Source organism: Pinus tabuliformis, chromosome 6, assembly GCF_031772625.1.
Source record: "Pinus tabuliformis cultivar Carrire ecotype Pingquan chromosome 6, CPIR1, whole genome shotgun sequence".
NCBI lineage: Eukaryota > Viridiplantae > Streptophyta > Pinopsida > Pinales > Pinaceae > Pinus > Pinus tabuliformis.
This window is the reverse complement of record NC_142292.1, coordinates 1,396,315,075-1,396,339,707: the sequence shown is the minus strand read 5'-3', so window position 1 is coordinate 1,396,339,707 and position 24,633 is coordinate 1,396,315,075. Positions and strand designations below refer to the sequence as shown.

Here is a 24,633-nt window from a genome sequence, read left to right as displayed (position 1 = left end):
CAGCCAACCTTCTCTCTTCTTCGATGGATATGATTAAAGAACCCTTAGGTGGACCGCAAGACATATTTGAAGAACCTCAAGGGAAGAAGAAGAAAAAAACATTCCTCTAGAGCAAATGGCTACAAATAGAAACATTGGGAGCAGTACCTTGTCCAAAAATGAATTTGCAAATCAGATGGAAGATTTCAAGAGTGATATGAGGCAGTTTCTTGCCATGCAACTAGATACCTTGCAGATCCAAAGGAAGAAAGAGGAAGCCAGGAGGGCTTTGGCCATCTTTTGTCCCAGGTGCACTAGAAAGCATCCTAGGAATGAATGTCCATAGCACTCCATAGAAGTGTGTTTTGTCTGTGAAAGAGACCATCCTACGAATCAGTGCCCTTCCTTGCCCAAAATTAAAGATGCATATCAGAGAGCCAAAGGAGCCACTGAATCACTCTATTATATGAACCAAAGGAGGCCACATGCACCCATACCTTACCAACAGGAAATGCAAGGGACATCCCAGGCCTATTATAACCCCTATCAAGCCACTTCCATGCCTTCTTGGGCTCCCCCTGCTCATCCTTCCTTGTCCACACCCCCTCCTTCATCGTATCCTCCTCAATATCATGCTCAATCAGTTCCTCATCCATTTCACTCTTATGCTCAGCCACAACCTTAGTGGAATGCACCTCATTAGGGGTGGAGGCCCCAGTACAACACTCCTCCCGCTCCTTTTCCTCCACCACCTGCTCAACAGCAACCCTCGCCTCCTACTCCACCAAGGCAACCCCATATGCCTACCCAACCACAACCCCATCCACATCCATCTCAAATATACACCCCCACTCAACTACCCATACCACCATTTCCAAACCCACACATTGGAGTAGCTCAACCCAATTGCAATGCTGAGGCACAACCTATCCAAATGACTCCTCTTGAGCTCAATGATCTTCACCATAGCTCAGGAAGAGTATTAAAAAAAAGAGATTATCTTGAAAGCATTGAAGGACCATAGCCAGCAAAAGAAGATTCAAAAGAGGAGATCAAAGAACCATGGGCTGCACTAGATGAAGAGAAGGCATTAGAATAAAAAATTAAGATTTCTTCCTCATGATTACCGTCAAATCCTCCATGTATTCAAGAGAAAACTCAACAAAAAGAGGAAGATGTGAAGGTCATGATAGAAGAAGATATGGAGAATCATCCAGATCAGCAAAAGGACCAAGGATATTAGAGCTATATTGAGATATGGTTCCAGACAGTCACTAAGTTGTAGCAGTACTCTCTTCCTCAGCTATGTTTGATCCCTTCAAAGTCAAATCATTTGGTCTCTGAAATCCGGATAGCTGTCAAAGCATGCATTTCAAGCCTCCACATAATTTTGTCTCTAATCTCGATGTGCACATGGCTCCATTGGAAGTATTCTTATACTTGAAAATGATTTTGTTTTTCAAGTATGGTAGGGTAGGGAAAAAAAGAAAGAAATGAAAAAAAATGAAAAAAGAAGAAAATAAAAATCTAAGGTGAAAACCTCCTCGGAGATGCCTTAGATTGGCTCATTGATTGAAAACCTCCATGAGGCAGTCAATGGGTTGGAAAGAAGAGAAAATAAAAAGAGAATAAGATCCCTAGGTGAAAACCTCTCCTGGAGGTGCCCAGGGCAGGAAATTAGGATGAAAACCTCCATGAGGCGTCCTAGTTGTTTTCAAAAAAAAAGAGAGAAAAAAGAAAAAAAACAAGCCTAATCTCTGTGAAATAATTGCAGGTTGCAGGGAATACATTGCAGGTAAGGAGGGTCGCGAAAAATGAGGATAGGTGTCCATACCAAGCTACAGGACATACCTACAGAAATTCCTTCCATGGCCACTCGCCTTTCCTAGGATTTGATCACATTCAGGTCGAGGTTCCACCTTCTACAGGAAGTTCTGTATTTCTACAGGAAACATCCTGTAGAACTTTCGGGTGAGCCAAATTCGATTTTGGAAGGGAATCTGAATGTCAGAATCTGTTTGTTAGGCTTGCAGCCACCCCTGTTTCCACCCATCACCATATGGCACCCTGTTCCATATCTTTACACCTCCGTCACCCACCTGGTTATGTGTTCCTGCACAGTCATATAAGAAACCCTGTTTGCCTCAGATTGACAACAAGATTTTTTTTAGTGGAAAGCCAAATAACAAAGTCTCACACACCCTACCTATCCAAGCTCCATCTAGACTCTGGATCAACGTATTCCATGCTTGCATCACAGCCTAAGCCCATTTTTCTTACCATGCAAAAAACTGCAGAATGCTTTGAAGCAAAATACATAGTGCTGAAATTTGTTTTTTCCCTCACATGAAAACCATCCATCCATTTATAGAACCATCTTACGGAGAGTTGTATAGGGATGATGGCAACATGCCCGAGCAATTTCAGCCAATTCGAGTGCACGGTTTCCATGAAATCAGCCTCCATCACCTTCATCCATTTTTTCATTTTCTCCATATCGATGCATCTGTTTCAAAACCTGTTTCATGGGGAGATGCATAGCGGTGATAGTAACCTACCCAAGCAGTTTCAGCGGATTCTGATGCACGGTTTCTGAGAAATTGATCTTTGTAATCTTCAGCCATTTTCCATTTTTCTCGAAATATGTGCATCCATTAATCACAATTTGGCTATGGGAGATGCATAATGATTATAGGAACACTCAGAAAGTTTCAGATCAATCCGGTCTATCGTTTGGGAGCAATGGAGAAAACAAGTTTCTGCCTTGTAAAACTTCAACATCAGCAGCTTAAGGGTGCAAGTCTGAATGTGGAAACAAATGCCTGCAGCTTAGATCCGGCCAGAGGACACCTGCATAAGGAAAACAGCCATGAATCAGCAACCAAGCCATCATACAACCATTGAAACCAATGCATGCAGCAAATGAAAGGCCACAGCACCTCACAACAACCACGCTCAACTTCCAGGTACGTGACTAAACTCGTTCCTTTGATTGCATGAATGTAATTTGAAAACTGTGTGAACAATGAGATGGTTGTGGTTAAAAAAATCGGTGGCCAGCCAACTAGCCACCCTCATCTAGTTCAACAATGCTCAGTGGGTGAATATGACATGTGTTCTCAACCATCTCAGGAGGAAATATGGAAACAGGTAGTGGTGACAGTTTAACCTTCAATGTAATTGATGGGAGTGATCACAGGTAGGAAACATGATGTTTCACTACAGCACTACCGTCTGCATGGGCGAGTGCACATTTTTGCCACCTCACCACAAATCACACCACAATTAAAAAAATGCTCGGCTAAAACTCACACCACCTATTGTTCATTTGCACTTGACTAAAGTATGCGTCCTCCACTTCCACAAAATGCTTAACTAGTCATCCTCCACCGGGTTTTCTACCTGTCTTCGAGATTCTGTTGCATATCAGGCTCGCTCAAAGGCACAGTGGCATTCTATAGGAACCGGGGGGGTCTTCTACAGGAAGTACGGCACAACCTTCCAGAGCAGGGAAGCCTGGACTTTTCCACATCAATTTTGGAGCTTGAAAAGAGGTAGGCTCAGGAAATTTCTCTGCATATAATATATTTATATAAGGTGGAGGATTAAAAACACAATATTGGGTTGAAAGAAAGGAAAGTGAAGCTTAAAAGACTGCCTGTTTTTTTTCTTTTTTTTTCTTTTTCCTTCTTTGGGTTATACACAGTCTCTCCATTTTCGTGCTCTGCATCCAAAATATGCCTTTTTCTTTCTCACGTTCTTTTGAAAAAGGATCCAACCATAGAAGCCAACATATGAGAAACCAAATTTGCAGGACTGTCCACTCTCTGAAGAAAAACCTTGTGTTATAAATATTCTTTGTTCTGTCAAAGGTATTGATTTTTCTCAAAACCCGAGAAGCAAATTCAAGTTGGAAACAGTTCGAAGAAAAAATGGAAAATTGATGTTGTGAAAAAGAAGAACATGAGAAATTCTTGACTCCAGAAAGACAAACCTCAGCCATTTCTCTATTTCCAGTTTTGAAAGTTTGTTTCCTCCCTCCTCACTTGAACATTTCTAGCAGTCACCACACATCATGATAGGGAGATTTTTAGAAATATGGCAGGGGAAGATGAGGAGGAAATTAAAAAAGAGGAAAAGACAAAAATGGAGAAAGAAGAACTTGAAACAAAGGAGGAAATCAAAACAGAAGATGAGAAGGAAGATCTAGAACAGAAAAGAAAAAGACTAAAGTAGATAAGGCAGAAACTAAACAAGATGAGAAGAAAGCCAAAACAGAGCATGAGGAAGGAAGCTAACAGAGGCAGAGAAGACAAAAGAAGAGAAAAAGGGAGGAAGAGACACACCATGAGATATCAGTGAAAGAAGACCGAAACAGTTTCTACAGTAAGCATGAAAACGATTGAAACAGTTCCTACAGGAAGCATGAAAACAGAACAGCAAAAGGAGAAATCTCCTGAAATTGTGGCTAGGGAGGTAGCAGCTGTGCTGGCTGCCTTAAGCACATCTCCAAGAGAAAAAAGGGAAGTGAAAAAGGGAGACCCCCATGTATTTTAAGGCAAGAAGGAGCACACGGATAAAAGTGGGCAGACCCAAACCGCAGTCAAAAGAGCCAATTACTATTGAGGATGCCACAACTAAATAAAAGGAGGAGTCCCATTCAAAGATAACCATCACCTATGAATGAGGAAGCCAAAAACCTTCACTTGAAGAGAGAGAATTTAGATGATGGACTCAAAGACAGCTCTATAGGAAGCTGAGACAGTTCTACAGGAAGCTAAGAATTATCTACAGGAAAATCAAGCTAAGCTAAGAGAGACTGAGAAATTGGAGGAAAAGGTGACCAAAAAATCACAAGATGAAGAAAAGGTTGAGAACATTGTGGAAACAAGCCCCCAGCCCAGCTTGGGCTCCTACTATAACTTGTTAGAGGCTAGAAAGATCATTCCCCAAAAATTCACAGTGCCACTTTTCTTTGCACTAGAAGAAGAGAGAGTGAGGACCCACACTTGGATGAAGATCTCCAAGTCCAAGGGTGTGGCAGATATAGGTCCCCTAGAGGTAAAAATCAAAGAGGAAAGAAAGGAATTGGCTATGGTATGGCATGTGGAAAGCAGCCAGCGGGCCAAGCTACACGAAGAAAACGAGCTGCTTAGACAATAGCTATAGCTACAGGGATAGTATAAGGAAGACAGGCCCCACATCTTGGGAGAACAACAACAACGGGAAAAGCCTCCAATAGAAAAAGAAACCTTGGATGAACAACAAAGGAAGGATGGGTTGCAGGCTGAGATCGAGGCACTAACAAAATAGTTACAAGAAAAGGAGCACAGGCAGTGGGAAGAAGTAGAGAGAAAAGCATGGTTTCATGACCGAGAAGAGGACATCACTTCAGAAGCTTGGCATGACAGGGAGGCCACCAGGGCCATCAAAGATGAAGAGATAGATTAGCTGCTCAGAGGATGAGCAACACTTTCAATAGGGGGTGATGATGAGCCCTAAAAATGGATAATTATATGGGCTCATTCAGCATCCTAATTTGACTTAATCCACCATTCTCATTAGTTTATTGCATTTTTTTTATTATATTTATGATAATAGAGTGAATTGGGTTAGTCATTATGCCAACAACTCTAATGTGTGCTTTATGCAGTATTTTTGGTCAATTTGGAGACAAAAAATCAAAGGTTTAAATGAGCACTTGTCACCCAAATTCGTGGAGAGGATTTTTAGGAAGGTGTCCCCTTCATTTATGGGCCCTTACCTCAAATTATGCACCATCAGCTTGGAGTTCAAGGGTCACCAAATCAATTATCACAAGGGCAGTTGAGCAAGGGCTAGTAAAGGTGTTGTTAACTACAAGTTTTGGCAGCTGAGTTCCTAAAGTTTAGGAGGGCTATTGGGGTCCTCAATTTGTATAAATAAGAAGGCTTAGCACCTCAGTTCAGTTAGTCACTTTGTTGGCATAAGTTAGCTAGTTTTTAGTTCGATTTTAGCCATTTTTTAGTCAGTGGGTTAGCTCTGCATTTTAGCACATTTTCAAGGTTTTCCTTGTGGACAAATTTTGGAATGTAACATTTCTTTTGATCAATAAAGATGAATCCAGCTTTTCACCAGCTCTAATCTCTCTTAGAAGGCTATAGCTCTTGTTGTTGGGCCCAACCCAATTGCCGAGTACTTCCTTTGTTTACTTTTATGTGTTTTTGTTGCATTCTTAGAATAAAATCTGTTATTTAGATTAAAATATTGCTTTGTTACTTAGGTCATTTTTGATGATTAAAATAGCGTTTCATGTTCAGATTGATTTGATAGGTTAATAACAGAGAATATATTCAGAAAAAGGCTATCAAGCACCTCTGATCTCACCTCTCCCTCAGTGGGACCATGAGCTAGGACCAAGGTGACCTTGCTGCCACCAAAAACACTGTCTTTGCTTCATCATGCAATTATTAGTGTTAGATTCTCATTTGAAGAATTTGATACCAGTTGTGGTTACATGCTTAGGTTCACGATTGCTTAGTTTGTATAGCTATTTCACATGATTTTATTGCAAATAAATTGTTGTTCATTTTCTTTGCTATTATTTAGGACATATTAGGTTAAAGTAGCTAGGTTCTTGATTTTCTGAGTCTTTGTTTGTTCAGTTTGAGAAATAACTTGCAGAGTTCCTATGATACCTCCTCATCTTTCCTTACGCCATCCATGCAACATGATTCGTCCTCTAACTCAGATTCTTGCTTCTCTTTTGCCACGTTTTCTCACTTTGCCCTAGTTTCTACATTCTTGTGCATCATTTCTCCTGTTAGCTACCTATACCAATAGGTTTCATATTTCATGATTGATAATGAAGAGTTCCAAATATGTTCTGCTTTGGTCATGCAAAGATCACATATTTCCAAAAGAAAACAATCTGTGTATATAGCTTGATGTTGTCTAAATTTTGATGGATGGTCCAACAGCCTAATCTGGATCATGCCATGTTTTGAATTTCCAGTTGTAGAATAGAGAAAAAAGTCCGTCCAAACTGTTTAATCTTGGCAGACAAGTAGCTTAGGTAGAGAAGAAAGGCTCCCAACTGCTTAATCTGGGACCTTGGAAGAAATAAGGGTAGAAGTAGATAGAAAAACAAAAGAAAAAGCCAGAGAAAAGAAAAGGCAAATAAGGGTCTGCAAGTCCAAGTGCACCCTCCAAGAAGAAACAAAAAATGCTAGGCAAGTAGATGGGTAGGCAGATGGGGTTGCAGAAGTGTCATTCCTTGCAAATTGAAGATGAGCTAGCCTATTTCACAAAGCAAAGTCAATGGATTGAGAAATCCTTCTTCTCTATCAGGTGGCAGCAAAGCAAAGAAGCATGTCTAACCTCCCTTCTTCCCCCCTTCCCATTCATAACTAACATCCCATCATCAGTGGAGATTCATGGAAGAATTCATGGTTTTATGGGGGTTCTTAGTCCCTTAAAAGCCACATTTCTTGTCTAAAAATCTTTTCATTTTGATCTACTCCTACAGCTGAGTGGTTTTCAAATAAACCTGGTCATTTCACTCCTCATTCACCTATTCTATCCATATTAACCCCTAACTTTATTATCTAAGTCCCCTATGGTCCCCTTTCCCTACTATAATAACACTATGGTGTATAAACCCCCAAGCATTCTATAAATATCCTCCTTTTAGAATTATAGCTAAATAGGTTTGTCTAAGGGAGACTTTAGTCCACCTGGGACTATGCTCAACCCTGTCAAGGGATTACTCTAACCCCTGGTTAGGAGTAATAACCTGTCCATAAGCCCTAACCTCACCTCTGCTAAAGCCCTCCATAAACCCTTTTTTCACAAATTAACCCAAAAACCCCAAAAAACTCACGAAAACCCTCAATCCTAAAGTTTTCCGCCAAAAGTATTTAATTGAATATTTAAACAAACCAGCGGGACCCCCCAACCTGCACGATCCGTCGGAGGACCCGCCGGCCGTCCGATCTCTGCCGCCCAGATCTAATGGTGGGCGGTCATTTTCGCTTCCTGACCTGCCGACCTTTAGCGTCCGGGGAAAGCGGTTTTCCACCCCGTACAAGGGACGCATGGCAGGCGGTGGGGTTGTTCGGAGCCCCCCTCCCCGATACCGCCTTTTCCCAAAGGTGGTGCGGGGAACCCGCTTACCCCCATCCCGTTACCGCCTCCCCCTTGCGTCATGCTTGTGTCATCCTGACGTAGCGCCCTTCCCTGCCCCTACGCCGTGTGGCCCTCCACGTAACCCTGTCACCCTATCCACCCGCCACCGTGTCCTGCCACCCTGGCCTACACCTCAGCAGCCACGTCACCTCCGTACCCGGGCCCGCCATGACGTCATGCTAACGTCATCGGCGGAAAGGCGCCAATTACCCTATTTTTACGAAATTTATCGTTAAAGTCATGTTTTGAGGCATTTTCAATGTCATTTTCGCGTGAAAAAGGAGATAGCCGTTGCAGCTGCCAAAGTGACTCCAGACCTCCAAATTCAAATTGCAACCGCTCAGATTCATCACTTCAACCTTCAGAGTTCGGCCCACAAGCTGTCTAAGCGTTCTGTCCAGGTATTCACCGTAATCCCTCTGTTTGGCCCATGCTTACCAATTCTCTGTAAATTGCCACTAGAATACCTGTTGAAATTCATATAAGCTCTACACCTGTTACCTAAAGTAAGCCAAGGCAATCTGCATTGCCCCAGCTCTGTAATTCGACATAGAAACAGTCAATTTGCGGGTAAAAACTGTGAAATTACCTTTGAAACGCCCGGCATTGTTCCCTTTTGCCGGGTGTACACACCAGCTGCAGCCTTTCACCTAAATAATTCCTCATACCCTCTGCAAATTGCCCTGAGCAGTTCACAATCCCTCTGAACTTGTTAAAAAACTGCAGAAACAAGACTGTGTGTTTTTCATTATAAGACACAGTTCAGACGTTGACTACAATTGACTTGGCATTTTGAGCTCTTAAAACTTTGCAAGCCATTTAACTCCTTTTTACTCAAAATCAAATCATATAATGGCTGCTTCTGCATCCTCATCCCTCAGTGTGGCTCCATTAAATCCACCAAATAAAGAGCTGGAGGCCTTGGCATTTGCTGACAAGGACTATCTTATTGAAGACTTTGAGGGTGACAGGGACTTCTTGCAGACCTTCTGCCAATTAAGAGAGGACTATAAGGATGGTCATGGTACACATGGGATATGGGAGTCAAACCTGCCATACTATTGTCTCCCAGCTGTAAATGTCTTCCCTGAAATCATTCACCTATGTGCTGAAAACTATGATGTGCAGCACAGAGCTATTAGCACTCCATCTGGGAGGATCCTTTTCTACATTAATGCTGAGTCCATCAACAAAATGTTACATTTTGATCAGACAGAGTTGCTAATCCCATTTTCCATGAACTATTTACTGGACATTGGTGCCAAGATGACCAGTGAGGAGATTCAAAAGGTTACCAGGAATTTCATGAAACCTGAGTGCCAGCCTACAGGGCCACCTCCCTACCTGCATGTCCATTTCAATGGTGTAGGCAGGCTTTTACTGGACATGATTGCCTATGTGTTGGGATACAAAAACAGTGAGCATGTGGATAAAACAATGCTGGTATTGCCATCTGCTTACAGCCCACGCCAACCCCCTGCCCGCAAATATAACTTTGCTAAGTTCATAGCTAACAAGATTCATGATCAATTGATCAGAGTGGACAGACAGGGGGTCTTCAAGTACTCGGCCTATATTTACCACCTGTTCATGTACTATCATTCTGAAGCCTTCCCATGCTACATCAGAAAGCTGGATCACAGAGGGGAAAGAAGATCTGTCATCTTCTGGACCTCTGCCTATCACAAAGTCACAAATTCACCCTATACCTACTGTGAATTTGTTGACCAATTTGTATACCCAGTCTCTTGCCTGTTGATGAGGTCCCCTCCTCCCAGAATATCAAATGAGATAAAGAAAGCTCTGCAGCTTTCCAAAAAATATAAAATAGGTGACTGGTACCTATATGAGAACCATACTGTCATTAGGATCTATGGCTGTGAGCTCTGTCCATACAGGCTCCCAAAATATGTACCTATGAGGTTATTTGCCTTGGAGTATTACAGGCAGTTGATTCAGTCCGACCTCACCCATTTCCACGGCGCCAAAAAGAAGGCCCACCTCAAGTTCAAACACCAGTTGGGCCCCTTCATCATGAACAAGAAAGAAGGGTGGGAAGATGCAGACCTAATCCTTAAGGATAAATACAAGCTTTCCTATAGTTTTCGGTGGGTCCATTATGACCCTGAAGGTTTCATCACTGCTAGGAGAAACAAGTATAGGCTTATAGGCATTAAGCATTGCCAGTACCCACACATTGAAAAATATGCCAACCTGCAAGAATGGCAGATGGATACTTTAGTTGAAAATCTAACTGAGGAAGAGACAATGCTAAAGAATAGGAGGGAGCTTGAAAAAACTATTGACCTAGACTATGTGCAGCAGGTACCTTTCAGACCGCCTTATTCAGTGGGAGAAGGGACCTCGGCCACAAGGACTGCACCACATGCACCATCTACATCAGCACCGGTGACAGACAAAGGCAAAGGCATAATGGGTGCAGAGGAGGAAGCAGTGAAGGAAAAGTCTGCCCCTGTAACAGAGCAGCAAACATGGTAGCAAACAGAGCAGCAACCAGAACAACAGCAAGGGCAAACTGTCCTACCACAAACTGGGCTGCCAGCAGCTCCAGCACTGCAAATTCCACCCCCACAAACTGAGCCAGTAACTGCCCCAATTTTGCAGACCCCAGCACATGAGGAAAGAGGTACAAAAAGAGATAGAGAAGAGTCCACTCCTCTTAGTGGATCCTCCCACCAGCCAGAAGCCAAAAGGAAAAGAGCATACTCCCCAGAGGTAGAAGACATTACTGAAGATGTCTTGGACAACGCAAGAAAAGACAGGGAGGGCAGTCAGCATACAGGTACAAGCTCCTTTCAGCAGGAGCAAAATTTACAGCTCGGTTTGGAGGTGTCCTCTTCTTCCCAACAAAGCAAGAAGCCCAAGAGCACTAAGGCTTCTTTCAAGCAAATAAAGGCTCAGAATGAGCTGCTAAGGGCTGAGGTCTACAAGCAATTCATAGATACAACACCAGCCCAGCAAGAAAGGCTAATGTCGGTATATGACATTCAACAGGAAAAGATAATCTTCAGCCACTTCAAGCCCAAAGGGCCGCAGCCTAAGACAGCTGCAGATTTTGTGAAGACAAGGGTGGAGGTCCTAGCCAGAGATATACATCCCATGGACCAGATTGAACTCCATAAGCAAGCTGGGGAGATGGTCTATGCAACCTTGGTGGAGAAGGCCACCATGGCCCATGAGCTGAAAGAGTCCCTAAAAAACACCAACACCCAGTTGGATTTTGAGAGAATGTCCTCTCAGGCCAAAGACAATAGAATAAAGTCTCTTGAGGAGATCATCATTGATCTAGGACATGATCCTAGTGATCCAACGGGTGTGAAGGCCCTCATGAAGAAGAAGGATGATGACCTGAATGCATTGAAGAAGAGGTTGAAGCTGCAGCCCACAGAGAACCCTCAAACAGCAGAACTTCAAAAGCAAAAACAGGTTGAGGACCAACTAGACCTCCTAATGCAGCAAGACCAGAGGATCAGGGAATTGGAGAAAGAGCTGGAAGGAGCACTACAAGATAAACAGGCAGAATCCACTTCCCAAGCTCCTCCAACTGCTTCAACAACAGCAGCAACTTCAGGGGCAGCAGTGGCCCCCACAACAGAAGCAGCAGGAACAGCAGCAGCTCCAGATGCCAGCCCAAGTGTAGAGGAATTGACCAAGGCCGTCAAAGCAATGGAGATCCAGGCAGATGAAATAAAGAAGGCCAAGGAGAAGTTGGCAGAACTGGATGCCAAGTATGACAAGTCCAAAGTGACTGTAGCAGAACAAGGCAGAGAAATAAAGGCCCAAAAGGAAAAGATAAAGGCCTTAGAGAAAGAGTTGAATCTGGAGACTGCTATGGCCGACATAAAGAGAATCCTATGGGCCAAAATTGGCCAATCCATCAAACAACAATGGAGGTCAATAAAAATAATGCATGAGCAGATGGATTTAATGGGCCAAGCTCAAGCAGAAATTCAGAAGGCCAAGACAATGCTAGGGAACAGAGCAGAGCAGGCAAACAGAATGATAGACTTCCTGAACAGGCAAGAAAGGGAGGAATTGGCAGCTATAGGCATTCCCAACAGAACAGAAGCTGTCCTCTCTGCCAAGAAGGTACTAACTCTCAGGAACTATATACAAACAGTGGAAAGGAAGTACTATGAGATGCAAGCAGATGTGGAGGAATACAAAGTTAAAATGGGAGTGCTGCAAGCAAAAGGCATGCCCAGCTTACTAAGTGGTGCAGGAAAACTGGTCTCTCCAGATCAAATGGCCAACAGAATGGCAACCACTATTGAAAATCAGATTATTGCATCTGGCAGTTCATCTGAACAAACAGGGCCTCCCACGGGACAGAGCTTATATGACAAACTTGAAGGCCTGTTCTTCATTGAGAATGAAGTGAATCACCTGTTTGAAACCCCTCCCAATCTTTATAGACATACAGAGGCCGAGGAAACATTGATAAATATGCGCAGACATCAAATGCCTAAGGAGGATTGGTGGCAATTCATGCTTCATATTTTGCCACGGTAGCTTCAGTCATTCAGCCACTGCCAGCTCCAGGTCACTACAAGACAAATAACATGACAAGTGTCAGCAGTTAAAGCAGCTAAAAGTGACTCATCACACAGACAACGACAGCTATCCAATTTTCAGACAGCACATCTCCAGCCGACTCTAACAGCCATAAAGTCCAAATATCTTCTGACTATTTTGACAGCTGAGGCATTAAGGAATTACTGCAGCATTCACTCCTTCAGCTACTGCATTCCAGAGATTAGCATATCATAAATGAGATATTAACTCATTCGCTGATATTTTTGATGTAAATTTTGTATATATACTCCCCTGAGTAACTCATAAGGGGTTGGTAATTTTCTCTATGAGACAAATGTATTGTACACTTTCAGAATTATCTAATACAAAGGGCTGGATGAGCTCAGTGATTTCCTGAAATCTTTGATGTCTGGATGATGCTACATGTGCTGATGCAGAATTCCTGTGCTGTCTGATGAAATAACAAGTTTTCCTCAAATCTCTGTTTATTGTGTTTATCATTTCCTTATGTTTATCAAACCATACTCATATTGTATTAAGCTAGCAGTGAAGAAAAAGACTAGTACAGGATTTGTTTCATTACACCTTGTGCTCAATTTTTACTGCGGTAAATGTTTGTCTTCAAGATTAACGATGTACATGAATTCTTAACTGCTCATGTGTCCGTTAATGCTATATGTGAATGGTAGCTAGAAATTCTTCAGTGCTTCTAGATTAATATTCTCGCTGTCCTTCTTTAGCAGTTTACCGTAAGATTCTTAATTGCCTTGCCTAAACTGGATACACCCCACCCAATCACTATTTTAAAACGTTTTTTCTCAGACACTAAACTGGCTCTGCAGCATCAGTACAGCAAATCACTCAGCACCTCAAAATAACTAAAGGACCACTGACTCCATAGCCCAATGGACTAGAACACTTTGGAGAATGCATAAGCACCTTGACTGAAATTATCATCCAACCAAAACCTTAAACAAACTTGAACTTATAGCTAGCCTAAAACCAACACAAAACAGATATAAATATTAAAGAGAGAGCCCTCTCTGATTACAGCCTGGCTAGAAGCTGTAATCCAAAGATTGGTTAGTGGTTACCCCGGCCGTATTCCCTTGGGAGTCATAGGGAACAACCTGGGTGTTAACATAATTGGCGACTCCACTTGGGACTTTTTAGGTTTTTCTAATTTCTATACATCTCTCAAAGCTACAAATCAAGCCTGAAATCAGTCAGGAGGCCTCCAAAACTGTTTCTGTGTCACATTGACAGCTTTAGGGAAGAGTTTTTTCAGTGAATCTTCATCTTAGCTTTGAAATATATATAGCCATTCCAACATCTTTATCCAGTCCTTGCAGATATAAAAACTTCCTATAAAATCCTAAAATAAAAAAAAAATAAAAAAAATAAAAAAAACAGTTAGAAGCTGGCTCCCAAGAAAAATCCACGGCATACTAGGGCAAATCCTGACCCTAATCCACCCATCATTGTTGATAATCCAAATACTATCCCTAGAAACATTAGGAGGCAACAAAGGCAGGAGCAGCCTGCTGATTTAACCTCAGATTCAGATCATCCCAGCCTTATCTCTACTCCATGCAAGGTCCTTTTCCGGTCTACCCCTAGTTCCCCTAGTTCACCATCCACATCTCAAAGTCCTCCTCTCACATCTTCATCTACTGCACATATCCCCTTGACCAACACTCTAGGGTCACCCTTACCTATTACCCCTGTGGTACCCACTGTTCCTATTATCCCAGATGCCCCTGTTAATCCTCTAAACCCCGTAAATATGGCTAACAAATATGCACCCTTGCAAATACCAGCTAATGCTGCAGCTCTACCCCAAGATTACCAAACCAAAATCTCATATTTTGACTCCAATGGCCCTCTGACAGCTGTCCAGCATGCCAAAAGGATGCAAGACCATTTTGAGACCTATGAAATAGATGATGACAATGTGAGAATGAGGATGTTTGTTCAAAGCCTAACTGGGGATGTAAGAACTTGGTTTAGATCCCTGAATGCAAATTCCATCACAACTCCGGATGAGCTTTATCAAGCCTTTACTAGCAGATGGGAGAAGAAGAAGGATCCTCTGCACATACTTGGGGAATATGATACTATCAAAAGAGGTCCCCAAGAGACTTTTTTGGAGTATTGTGCAAGATTCAACAATGTATATAATGCAATCCCACAAAATTTAAGACCCCCTCCTGATTTAGCCTTGTACAAATTCCCTGATGGTTTTGACCCTGACATGGCCTATCAGTTAAAGGAGAGAGATCCTCAATCCCTTGCAGAGGCCCAAAGGGTTGCTGTCACAGTGGAAGCTAACCTGATTGCCAAAAGAAACAGAGTAAGGTTGGAAAAGAGGAATGTTTTCAAAGAGGAACCCTCTGCTTTTGATCAAAAGCTGGATGCAATACTCACTGGAATGAAAAGATTGGGTGATAGAGTGGAATCGGTTGAGAGAAAATCATGATGGGAAGCACCACAAAACAACCTTCCTAGGAATCCGAATTTTAGGAGAACTCAAAACCCAGGCATTGGCAAGCCCAGTGCTGATCAAGACATAAGACCCCCTTTCCAAGAAAACTATGCTGAAACTTCCACATCAACTGAACCCAATGAAGATCCTCAGATTAATTTAATGGGTCTAGATGGTGAAAGTCAAGTTTTCTTAACACAAGAAGATCATGAGGATGATGAAATCAAACTGTTCCAAACTAAATCAGGTGAATCCTTTGACTTTAAACAAGGCTATGACACTGCTTTTTATGAGGTCCATAAACAATACAAGCTAAGGAGCAGAACTGTGAATGTAAATCAGCCTGAAAAGGTAAAGGATAATCAGCAGCCTAAAAGAGCCATAATCACAGAGCCTAATGACAAAACAAATTCACATGCAGAAGAAGTAATTATTGAAGAGATTACTGAACCATTTCCTTTAAAACAGCAGCCTATGGCTACTTCATCCTCTCACCCTAAGTTAAATATTACTCCTCAAGAGATGAGTAAAAAGGATAAGTCCCAAAATCAAGATAAAAATCAAGAAGAAGATCTAGTGAACAAGGAAAGGACTGTTATCCACAACCCTAAGACCCAATCTGAAAAACCCTTTGACCTAGAAACTGAAATTGGCAAACTAAAGATAGCAATTCCTCTCTCAGAACTAGCCAAGCATGAAACCTATAAACTACAGATCAAGAAGTCCCTTCAACTCACTGGCAACAAAGATGATGTCAATGTGCTGGATGACACCCCAGAATTACTGTTTGGCCCAGAAGTGGATGGAAAAACAGTAGTCATAGGGGTATTACCTTTTTATGTCAGCTTACATATTCATGATAAAATATTACATAATGCAATGTTTGACTCAGGTGCCTCTCACAATCTCATGCCAAAGGCAGTCATGGAGAGATTGAATCTAGATATAACAAGACCTTACAAGGACCTATTTTCCTTTGACTCCAGCCAAGTCAAGTGTTTAGGTCTCATAAAAGACTTATGTGTGTCTCTGGTTCAGTACCCAAACAAAACAATCCTAATGGATGTGGTAGTTGCTGATATCCCACCTAAGTATGGGATGCTGTTATCAAGATCATGGGGAGCTAAACTACAAGGTTCCCTACAATTAGACATGTCATATGCCACCATCTCTGTTTTTGGGCAACCAAAAAGACTATACAGAGAAACACTCATGAAATACATGGTCAGCAGTGAAGAAAAGCCTCAAAACTTTCCTATATATGCTGTCCATTCAGACATAGACTCATACATTCTCTTCAATGACAGCACAACCCTCTCAAAAAATGATGTTGAAACTGAGATACTCATACAAGAGGAAGACCCTAATGAAAGAATTACCACCCATGAAACAACAGTCAATCAATCACTAGACACTGCTGCTGCTCTAGTTGTAAGACATATTCAATCAAATGATGAGACTGTTCTAGAAGACAAGCCAGATGAAAAACCAGAACTTCAACTTACTTTGCCAGCCCATGAACAGATTGTTAAATCTCCTTCACAACAAGATATTCTATGGTTCCTTGAATTTGATGGCTCAGTCAACAAATTAGGGGCAGGAGCTGGAGTTTGGGTACACAATAAAGAAAACACTCATGCAGAAGGCAGAGCCTATAGATTAAACTTCAGATGTACTAATAACATGGCAGAATATGAAGCTCTTTTCCTAGGCCTCAAGTTAGTAAAGTTCTTACAAGCTGCCAGGGTTTCAATCATGGGAGATTCAGATTTAGTTATCCAACAAGTGAAGGGAAATTTTGTCACCAATGACAAAAGACTAAGGTCTTATAGGTCTGCTGTAGCTGAAGTACTAAACTTTTTCTTCGAATTCCAAATCACTAAAATTCCTAGAACCCACAATCTGCATGCTCATAGTCTGGCCACATTTGCTAGTACTTGCAAATTACCATTGGAGCCTAACAATTGTTTCACAGCTGAGATAAAACACAGGCCCTCCATTCCAAACAATGTCAAAGATTGGCAAGTATTTGAGGATGATATGCAAATAAACAATTTTTTAACGCTGCAACAAGAATTTGCAGGATTAAATATTGACACTGACAGAGCAAGTCAATCACAAATACTTGAAATAGCAAGTCAATCACAAATACAGTTTCAAAAGATTACTCATCTAATATCACCTAGGACAGCAAAACAAATGCTAAATCCAACTATTTTCAACAAAGAAAACATTCAGCAAATTCAACCAATCAGTTGTGAAGAAGTGGCCAATGCTGAAACTGAAATCATAGAGCTGAAAGACAATTTTCTGCCAACAGGCCTAACTCCACTAGAGGACATCTTTGATTCAAATGATATTCCCAGAAAACCAAAGATGCAGCCCTTAAATGCAGCCATTGAAGAATGCAACATTGGTACCATTGACAAACCCAAAATAATAAAATTGTCTGCATCTCTACCTCCTGATCAAAGGCCTAAATACATTGACCTCTTTAAAGAGTTCCAGGATGTCTTTGCATGGAGTTATGAGGATCTAAAGTCCTATGATACCTCTATTATCCAGCATACTATCCCTCTCAAGCCTGATCAAAAGCCCTTTAAAAAAAAATTGAGGAGAATCAATCCTATGCTTCTCCCAGCAATGGAACAGGAGGTACAGAAAATGTTCAAGGCAGGCATCATAGCACCTATCAGATTCTCTGAGTGGATCTCAAACTTAGTCCCTACAAGAAAGAAAACTGGTGAAATAAGGCTGTGTGTGGATCTAAGAAATCTGAACCAAGTATCCCTCAAAGACAACTATCCCTTACCCAAGATGGATCACATTCTCCAAAGAGTGGTAGGGGCCTCAAGGATCTCATTACTTGATGGATTCTCGGGTTTCAATCAAATCTTAGTACACCCTGATGATCAAGACAAAACTGCATTTACAACCCCATGGGGAACCTTCAAATATGTAAAAATGCCTTTTGGATTGAAAAATGCAGGGGAAAATTTTCAAAGAGCAACGGATATTGCTTTTGCCAAAGAGATTCATGACTTCCTTGTCATTTACTTAGATGACCTTACACCTTTCTCAAAATCAGACCAAGAACATATAAAACATTTGAGGCAGATTTTCTTAACATGTAGGAAATATGGAATTTCCTTGAACCCCAAGAAGTCTCTATTTGGTTTGGAAGAAGGTAAACTGTTAGGACATATCATTTCAAAGGATGGCATAAGAATTGATCCAGACAGGATACAAGCTATTCTACAAATGCCCCACCCAAGAAATATCAAAGAACTGCAAGGATTTTTGGGAAAAATCAATTTCTTGAGAAGGTTTATCCCAAACTTAGCAGAGCTAATCAGATTACTAAATAACATGCTAAAGAAAGATTCAAAAGTAAAATGGACAGTTGAAGCAAATCAAGCCTTTGAAGGTATAAAGCTGGCTCTTACCCAAACCCCAGTCTTGACCAATCCTCAATTTGACAGAGAATTTATCATTTTCTCTTTTGCCTCCCAGCATACTATTGCTGCTGTTTTGTTACAAAAAGATGACCAAGGAAATGAGAAGCCAATTGCTTTCTTTAGCAGAGCTCTTAGAGATGCACCTTTAAAATATCAAATCATGGAAAAGCAAGCTTATGCTTTGGTTAAGGCCATTAAGGACTTTAGGATTTACATCCTTTATTCACATGTTATAGCTTATGTACCAAGTCCTATTGTCAAAGACATTCTCACCCAAGAAAATTTAGAGGGCAGAAGAGGAAAGTGGATTGCCAACATTTTGGAATTTGATATTGAAATAAAACCTACAAAACTAATAAAAGGGCAAGGCTTGGCCAAACTAATGACAGAAGCAAATTTCCAAGCCTTAGACATCAACCAGCTGGACAGTGAATCGGAGCTGGCGACTCCAAAGATCAATGTAGCCTTTGAACAATCCCCTTGGTACTCTGATATATGTTATGTATTGCAAAACCTGTGTGCTCCCCCAGGATTGTCTAGAACTAAATGTAGGTTCTTAAAAATGAAAGCTTCTAAATTCTGTGTTATGGATGGAAATTTATTGTGGAAAAACCATGAAGGAATATTGCTAAACTGCCTAATTGAGAATGAAACTGACAATATCATAAAGGAATTTCATGCAGGTGACTGTGGTGGACACTTGTACTGGAAGTCCACTGTGGATAAAATACTGAGGTCTGGTTACTACTGGCCCACCATGTTTTCTGATGTCAAGAAATTCACCACCTCATGTCATAAATGTCAAGTGTTTGAGGGAAAGAGACAGTTGCTGCCACTTCCCTTGAGGCCTATTGCAACAGGGAGACCTTTTCAACAATGGGGCTTGGATTTCATTGGGGAAATTCATCCCTCATCTTCAGGCCAACATAGATGGATCTTAACAGCCACAGACTACTTCACCAAGTGGATTGAAGCTGTTCCATGCAGACAAGCAAATGATTCCACTATCATTCAGTTCTTGGAGAACAACATATTGGCTAGATTTGGCTGCCCTGACAAAATAGTAACAGACAATGCTGCTGCTTTCAGATCCAAGAAAATGGTGAATTTCTGCCACAAATTTCACATTACCTTAGGCCATTCTACTGCATACTATCCCCAAGGTAATGGCCTTGCTGAGTCATAAAATAAAAGCCTAGTAAACATTATAAAGAAAGTGCTAGAAGAGAACAAAAAGAATTGGCATAAGAAGCTTGTGAATGCTCTATGGGCAGATAGACTAACAACCAAGAGATCAATTGGGACCAGCCCATATGAGTTGGTTTATGGACTAGAAGCCAAATTCCCTTCATCACTAGGGGTGCCTGTTATGAAACTTCTTCAAGAAAGTCAAGCAGAACCAAATGATATGCAAAGAAGGATCAATCAAATAATATGTTTACAGCAAACTAGAGATCAAGTTTACAGCAGAGTTCAAGTGTTACAAGAAAAGCTAAAGAAGGCCTTTGACAGAAGAACTAAGGCAGAAGACTTTAATGTTGGAGACAAAGTCCTCAGATGGGATTCAAGAAGGGAAGATAAGGGAAAACATGGAAAATTTGACTCCCTTTGGAGAGGACCATTTGCTGTCCAAGCAGTACAAGGAAACAACACTTATTTCCTTAAGAGTCTTAATGAAACTGATCTGGATGAAGGTCCTGTGAATGGCAGGATGCTGAAGCACTATTTTGACTACCACCCATAAGTGCAGCATGAGTTTTCCATTGTACATACTCAAGTGTATATATTACTTTCTGTGAAAATGTAAAAATGCAGTTTCTCAAGTTTTATTAACTAGCAGCAAAAGATAAATAGATTCAGAGATCTACCAAGAAGGAAAGTGCACAATTTTGGGCATTTCAAAGCAGCATACTTCAAGTTTGGTAAAAGCAGTTAAGGGCCAAGGCATTCTGAACTGCTGTTCTTGGTATTTCAAATGAAAAACCATCCCCATGTGGAGCCACTGTTAGCTACCTATACCAATAGGTTTCATATTTCATGATTGATAATGAAGAGTTCCAAATATGTTCTGCTTTGGTCATGCAAAGATCACATATTTCCAAAAGAAAACAATCTGTGTATATAGCTTGATGTTGTCTAAATTTTGATGGATGGTCCAACAGCCTAATCTGGATCATGCCATGTTTTGAATTTCCAGTTGTAGAATAGAGAAAAAAGTCTGTCCAAACTGTTTAATCTTGGCAGACAAGTAGCTTAGGTAGAGAAGAAAGGCTCCCAACTGCTTAATCTGGGACCTTGGAAGAAATAAGGGTAGAAGTAGATAGAAAAACAAAAAGAAAAAGCCAGAGAAAAGAAAAGGCAAATAAGGGTCTGAAAGTCCAAGTGCACCCTCCAAGAAGAAACAAAAAATGCTAGGCAAGTAGATGGGTAGGCAGATGGGGTTGTAGAAGTGTCATTCCTTGCAAATTGAAGATGAGCTAGCCTATTTCACAAAGCAAAGTCAATGGATTGAGAAATCCTTCTTCTCTATCAGGTGGCAGCAAAGCAAAGAAGCATGTCTAACCTCCCTTCTTCCCCCCTTCCCATTCATAACTAACATCCCATCATCAGTGGAGATTCATGGAAGAATTCATGGTTTTATGGGGGTTCTTAGTCCCTTAAAAGCCACATTTCTTGTCTAAAAATCTTTTCATTTTGATCTACTCCTACAGCTGAGTGGTTTTCAAATAAACCTGGTCATTTCACTCCTCATTCACCTCTTCTATCCATATTAGCCCCTAACTTTATTATCTAAGTCCCCTATGGTCCCCTTTCCCTACTATAATAACACTATGGTGTATAAACCCCCAAGAATTCTATAAATATCCTCCTTTTAGCATTATAGCTAAATAGGTTTGTCTAAGGGAGACTTTAGTCCACCTGGGACTATGCTCAACCCTGTCAAGGGATTACTCTAACCCCTGGTTAGGAGTAATAACCTGTCCATAAGCCCTAACCTCACCTCTGCTAAAGCCCTCCATAAACCCTTTTTTCACAAATTAACCCAAAAACCCCAAAAAACTCACGAAAACCCTCAATCCTAAAGTTTTCCGCCAAAAGTATTTAATTGAATATTTAAATAAACCAACGGGACCCCCCAACCTGCACGATCCGTCGGAGGACCCGCCGGCCGTCCGATCTCTGCCGCCCAGATCTAACGGTGGGCGGTCATTTTCGCTTCCCGACCTACCGACCTTTAGCGTCCGGGGAAAGCGGTTTTCCACCCCGTACAAGGGACGCGTGGCAGGCGGTGGGGTTGTTCGCAGCCCCCCTCCCCGATATCGCCTTTGCCCAAAGGTGGTGCGGGGAACCCGCTTACCACCATCCCGTTACCGCCTCCCCCTTGCGTCATGCTTGCGTCATCCTGACGTAGCGCCCTTCCCCGCCCCTGCGCCGTGTGGCCCTCCACGTAACCCTGTCACCCTATCCACCCGCCACCCTGGCCTACACCTCAGCAGCCACGTCACCTCCGTACCCGGGCCCGCCATGACGTCATGCTGACGTCATCGGCGAAAAGGCGCCAATTACCCTATTTTTACGAAATTTATCGTTAAAGTCATGTTTTGAGGCATTTTCAATGTCATTTTCACGTGAAAAAGGAGATAGCCGTTGCAGCTGCCAAAGTGACTCCAGACCTCCAAATTCAAATTGCAACCGCTCAGATTCATCACTTCAACCTTCAGAGTTCGACCCGCAAGCTGTCTAAGCGTTCTGTCCAGGTATTCACCGTAATCCCTCTGTTTGGCCCATGCTTACCAATTCTCTGTAAATTGCCACTAGAATACCTGTTGAAATTCATATAAGCTCTACACCTGTTACCTAAAGTAAGCCAAGGCAATCTGCATTGCCCCAGCTCTGTAATTCGACATAGAAACAGTCAATTTGCGGGTAAAAACTGTGAAATTACCTTTTAAACGCCCGACATTGTTCCCTTTTGCCGGGTGTACACACCAGCTGCAGCCTTTCACCTAAATAATTCCTCATACCCTCTGCAAATTGCCCTGAGCAGTTCACAATCCCTCTGAACTTGTTAAAAAACTGCAGAAACAAGACTGTGTGTTTTTCATTATAAGACACAGTTCAGACGTTGACTACAATTGACCTGGCATTTTGAACTCCTAAAACTTTGCAAGCCATTTAACTCCCTTTTACTCAAAATCAAATCATATAATGGTTGCTTCTGCATCCTCATCCCCCAGTGTGGCTCCATTAAATCCACCAAATAAAGAGCTGGAGGCCTTGGCATTTGCTGACAAGGACTATCTTATTGAAGACTTTGAGGGTGACAGGGACTTCTTGCAGACCTTCTGCCAATTAAGAGAGGACTATAAGGATGGTCATGGTACACATGGGATATGGGAGTCAAACCTGCCATACTATTGTCTCCCAGCTGTAAATGTCTTCCCTGAAATCATTCACCTATGTGCTGAAAACTATGATGTGCAGCACAGAGCTATTAGCACTCCATCTGGGAGGATCCTTTTCTACATTAATGCTGAGTCCATCAACAAAATGTTACATTTTGATCAGACAGAGTTGCTAATCCCATTTTCCATGAACTATTTGCTGGACACTGGTGCCAAGATGACCAGTGAGGAGATTCAAAAGGTTACCAGGAATTTCATGAAACCTGAGTGCCAGCCTACAGGGCCACCTCCCTACCTGCATGTCCATTTCAATGATGTAGGTAGGATTTTACTGGACATGATTGCCTATGTGTTGGGATACAAAAACAGTGAGCATGTGGATAAAACAATGCTGGTATTGCTATCTGCTTACAGCCCACGCCAACCCCCTGCCCGCAAATATAACTTTGCTAAGTTCATAGCTAACAAGATTCATGATCAGTTGAGCAGAGTGGACAGACAAGGGGTCTTCAAGTACTCGGCCTATATTTACCACCTGTTCATGTACTATCATTCTGAAGCCTTCCCATGCTACATCAGAAAGCTGGATCACAGAGGGGAAAGAAGATCTGTCATCTTCTGGACGTCTGTCTATCACAAAGTCACAAATTCACCATATACCTACTGTGAATTTGTTGACCAATTTATATACCCAGTCTCTTGCCTGTTGATGAGGTCCCCTCCTCCCAGAATATCAAATGAGATAAAGAAAGCTCTGCAGCTTTCCAAAAAATATAAAATAGGTGACTGGTACCTATATGAGAACCATACTGTCATTAGGATCTATGGTTGTGAGCTCTGTCCATACAGGCTCCCAAAATATGTACCTATGAGGTTATTTGCCTTGGAGTATTACAGGCAGTTGATTCAGTCCGACCTCACCCATTTCCACGGCGCCAAAAAGAAGGCCCACCTCAAGTTCAAACACCAGTTGGGCCCCTTCATCATGAACAAGAAAGAAGGGTGGGAAGATGCAGACCTAATCCTTAAGGATAAATACAAGCTGTCCTATAGTTTTCGGTGGGTCCATTATGACCCTGAAGGTTTCATCACTGCTAGGAGAAACAAGTATAGGCTTATAGGCATTAAGCATTGCCAGTACCCACACATTGAAAAATATGCCAACCTGCAAGAATGGAAGATGGATACTTTAGTTGAAAATCTAACTGAGGAAGAGATAATGCTAAAGAATAGGAGGGAGCTTGAAAAAACTATTGACCTAGACTATGTGCAGCAGGTACCTTTCAGACCGCCTTATTCAGTGGGAGAAGGAACCTCGGCCACAAGGACTGCACCACAGGCACCATCTACATCAGCACCGGTGACAGACAAAGGCAAAGGCATAATGGGTGCAGAGGAGGAAGCAGTGAAGGAAAAGTCTGCCCCTGTAACAGAGCAGCAAACAGGGCAGGAAACAGAGCAGCAGCCAGAACAGCAGCAAGGGCAAACTGTCCTACCACAAACTGGGCTGCCAGCAGCTCCAACACTGCAAATTCCACCCCCACAAACTGAGCCAGTAACTGCCCCAATTTTGCAGACCCCA

At 42.0% G+C, this 24,633-nt stretch overlaps 1 pseudogene; it reads right to left on the bottom strand.

Moving 5' to 3' along the window:
* Positions 1 to 24,633, bottom strand: part of LOC149263864 (nuclear transcription factor Y subunit C-3-like) — a 96,746-nt pseudogene that overhangs the window by 48,810 nt on the left and 23,303 nt on the right.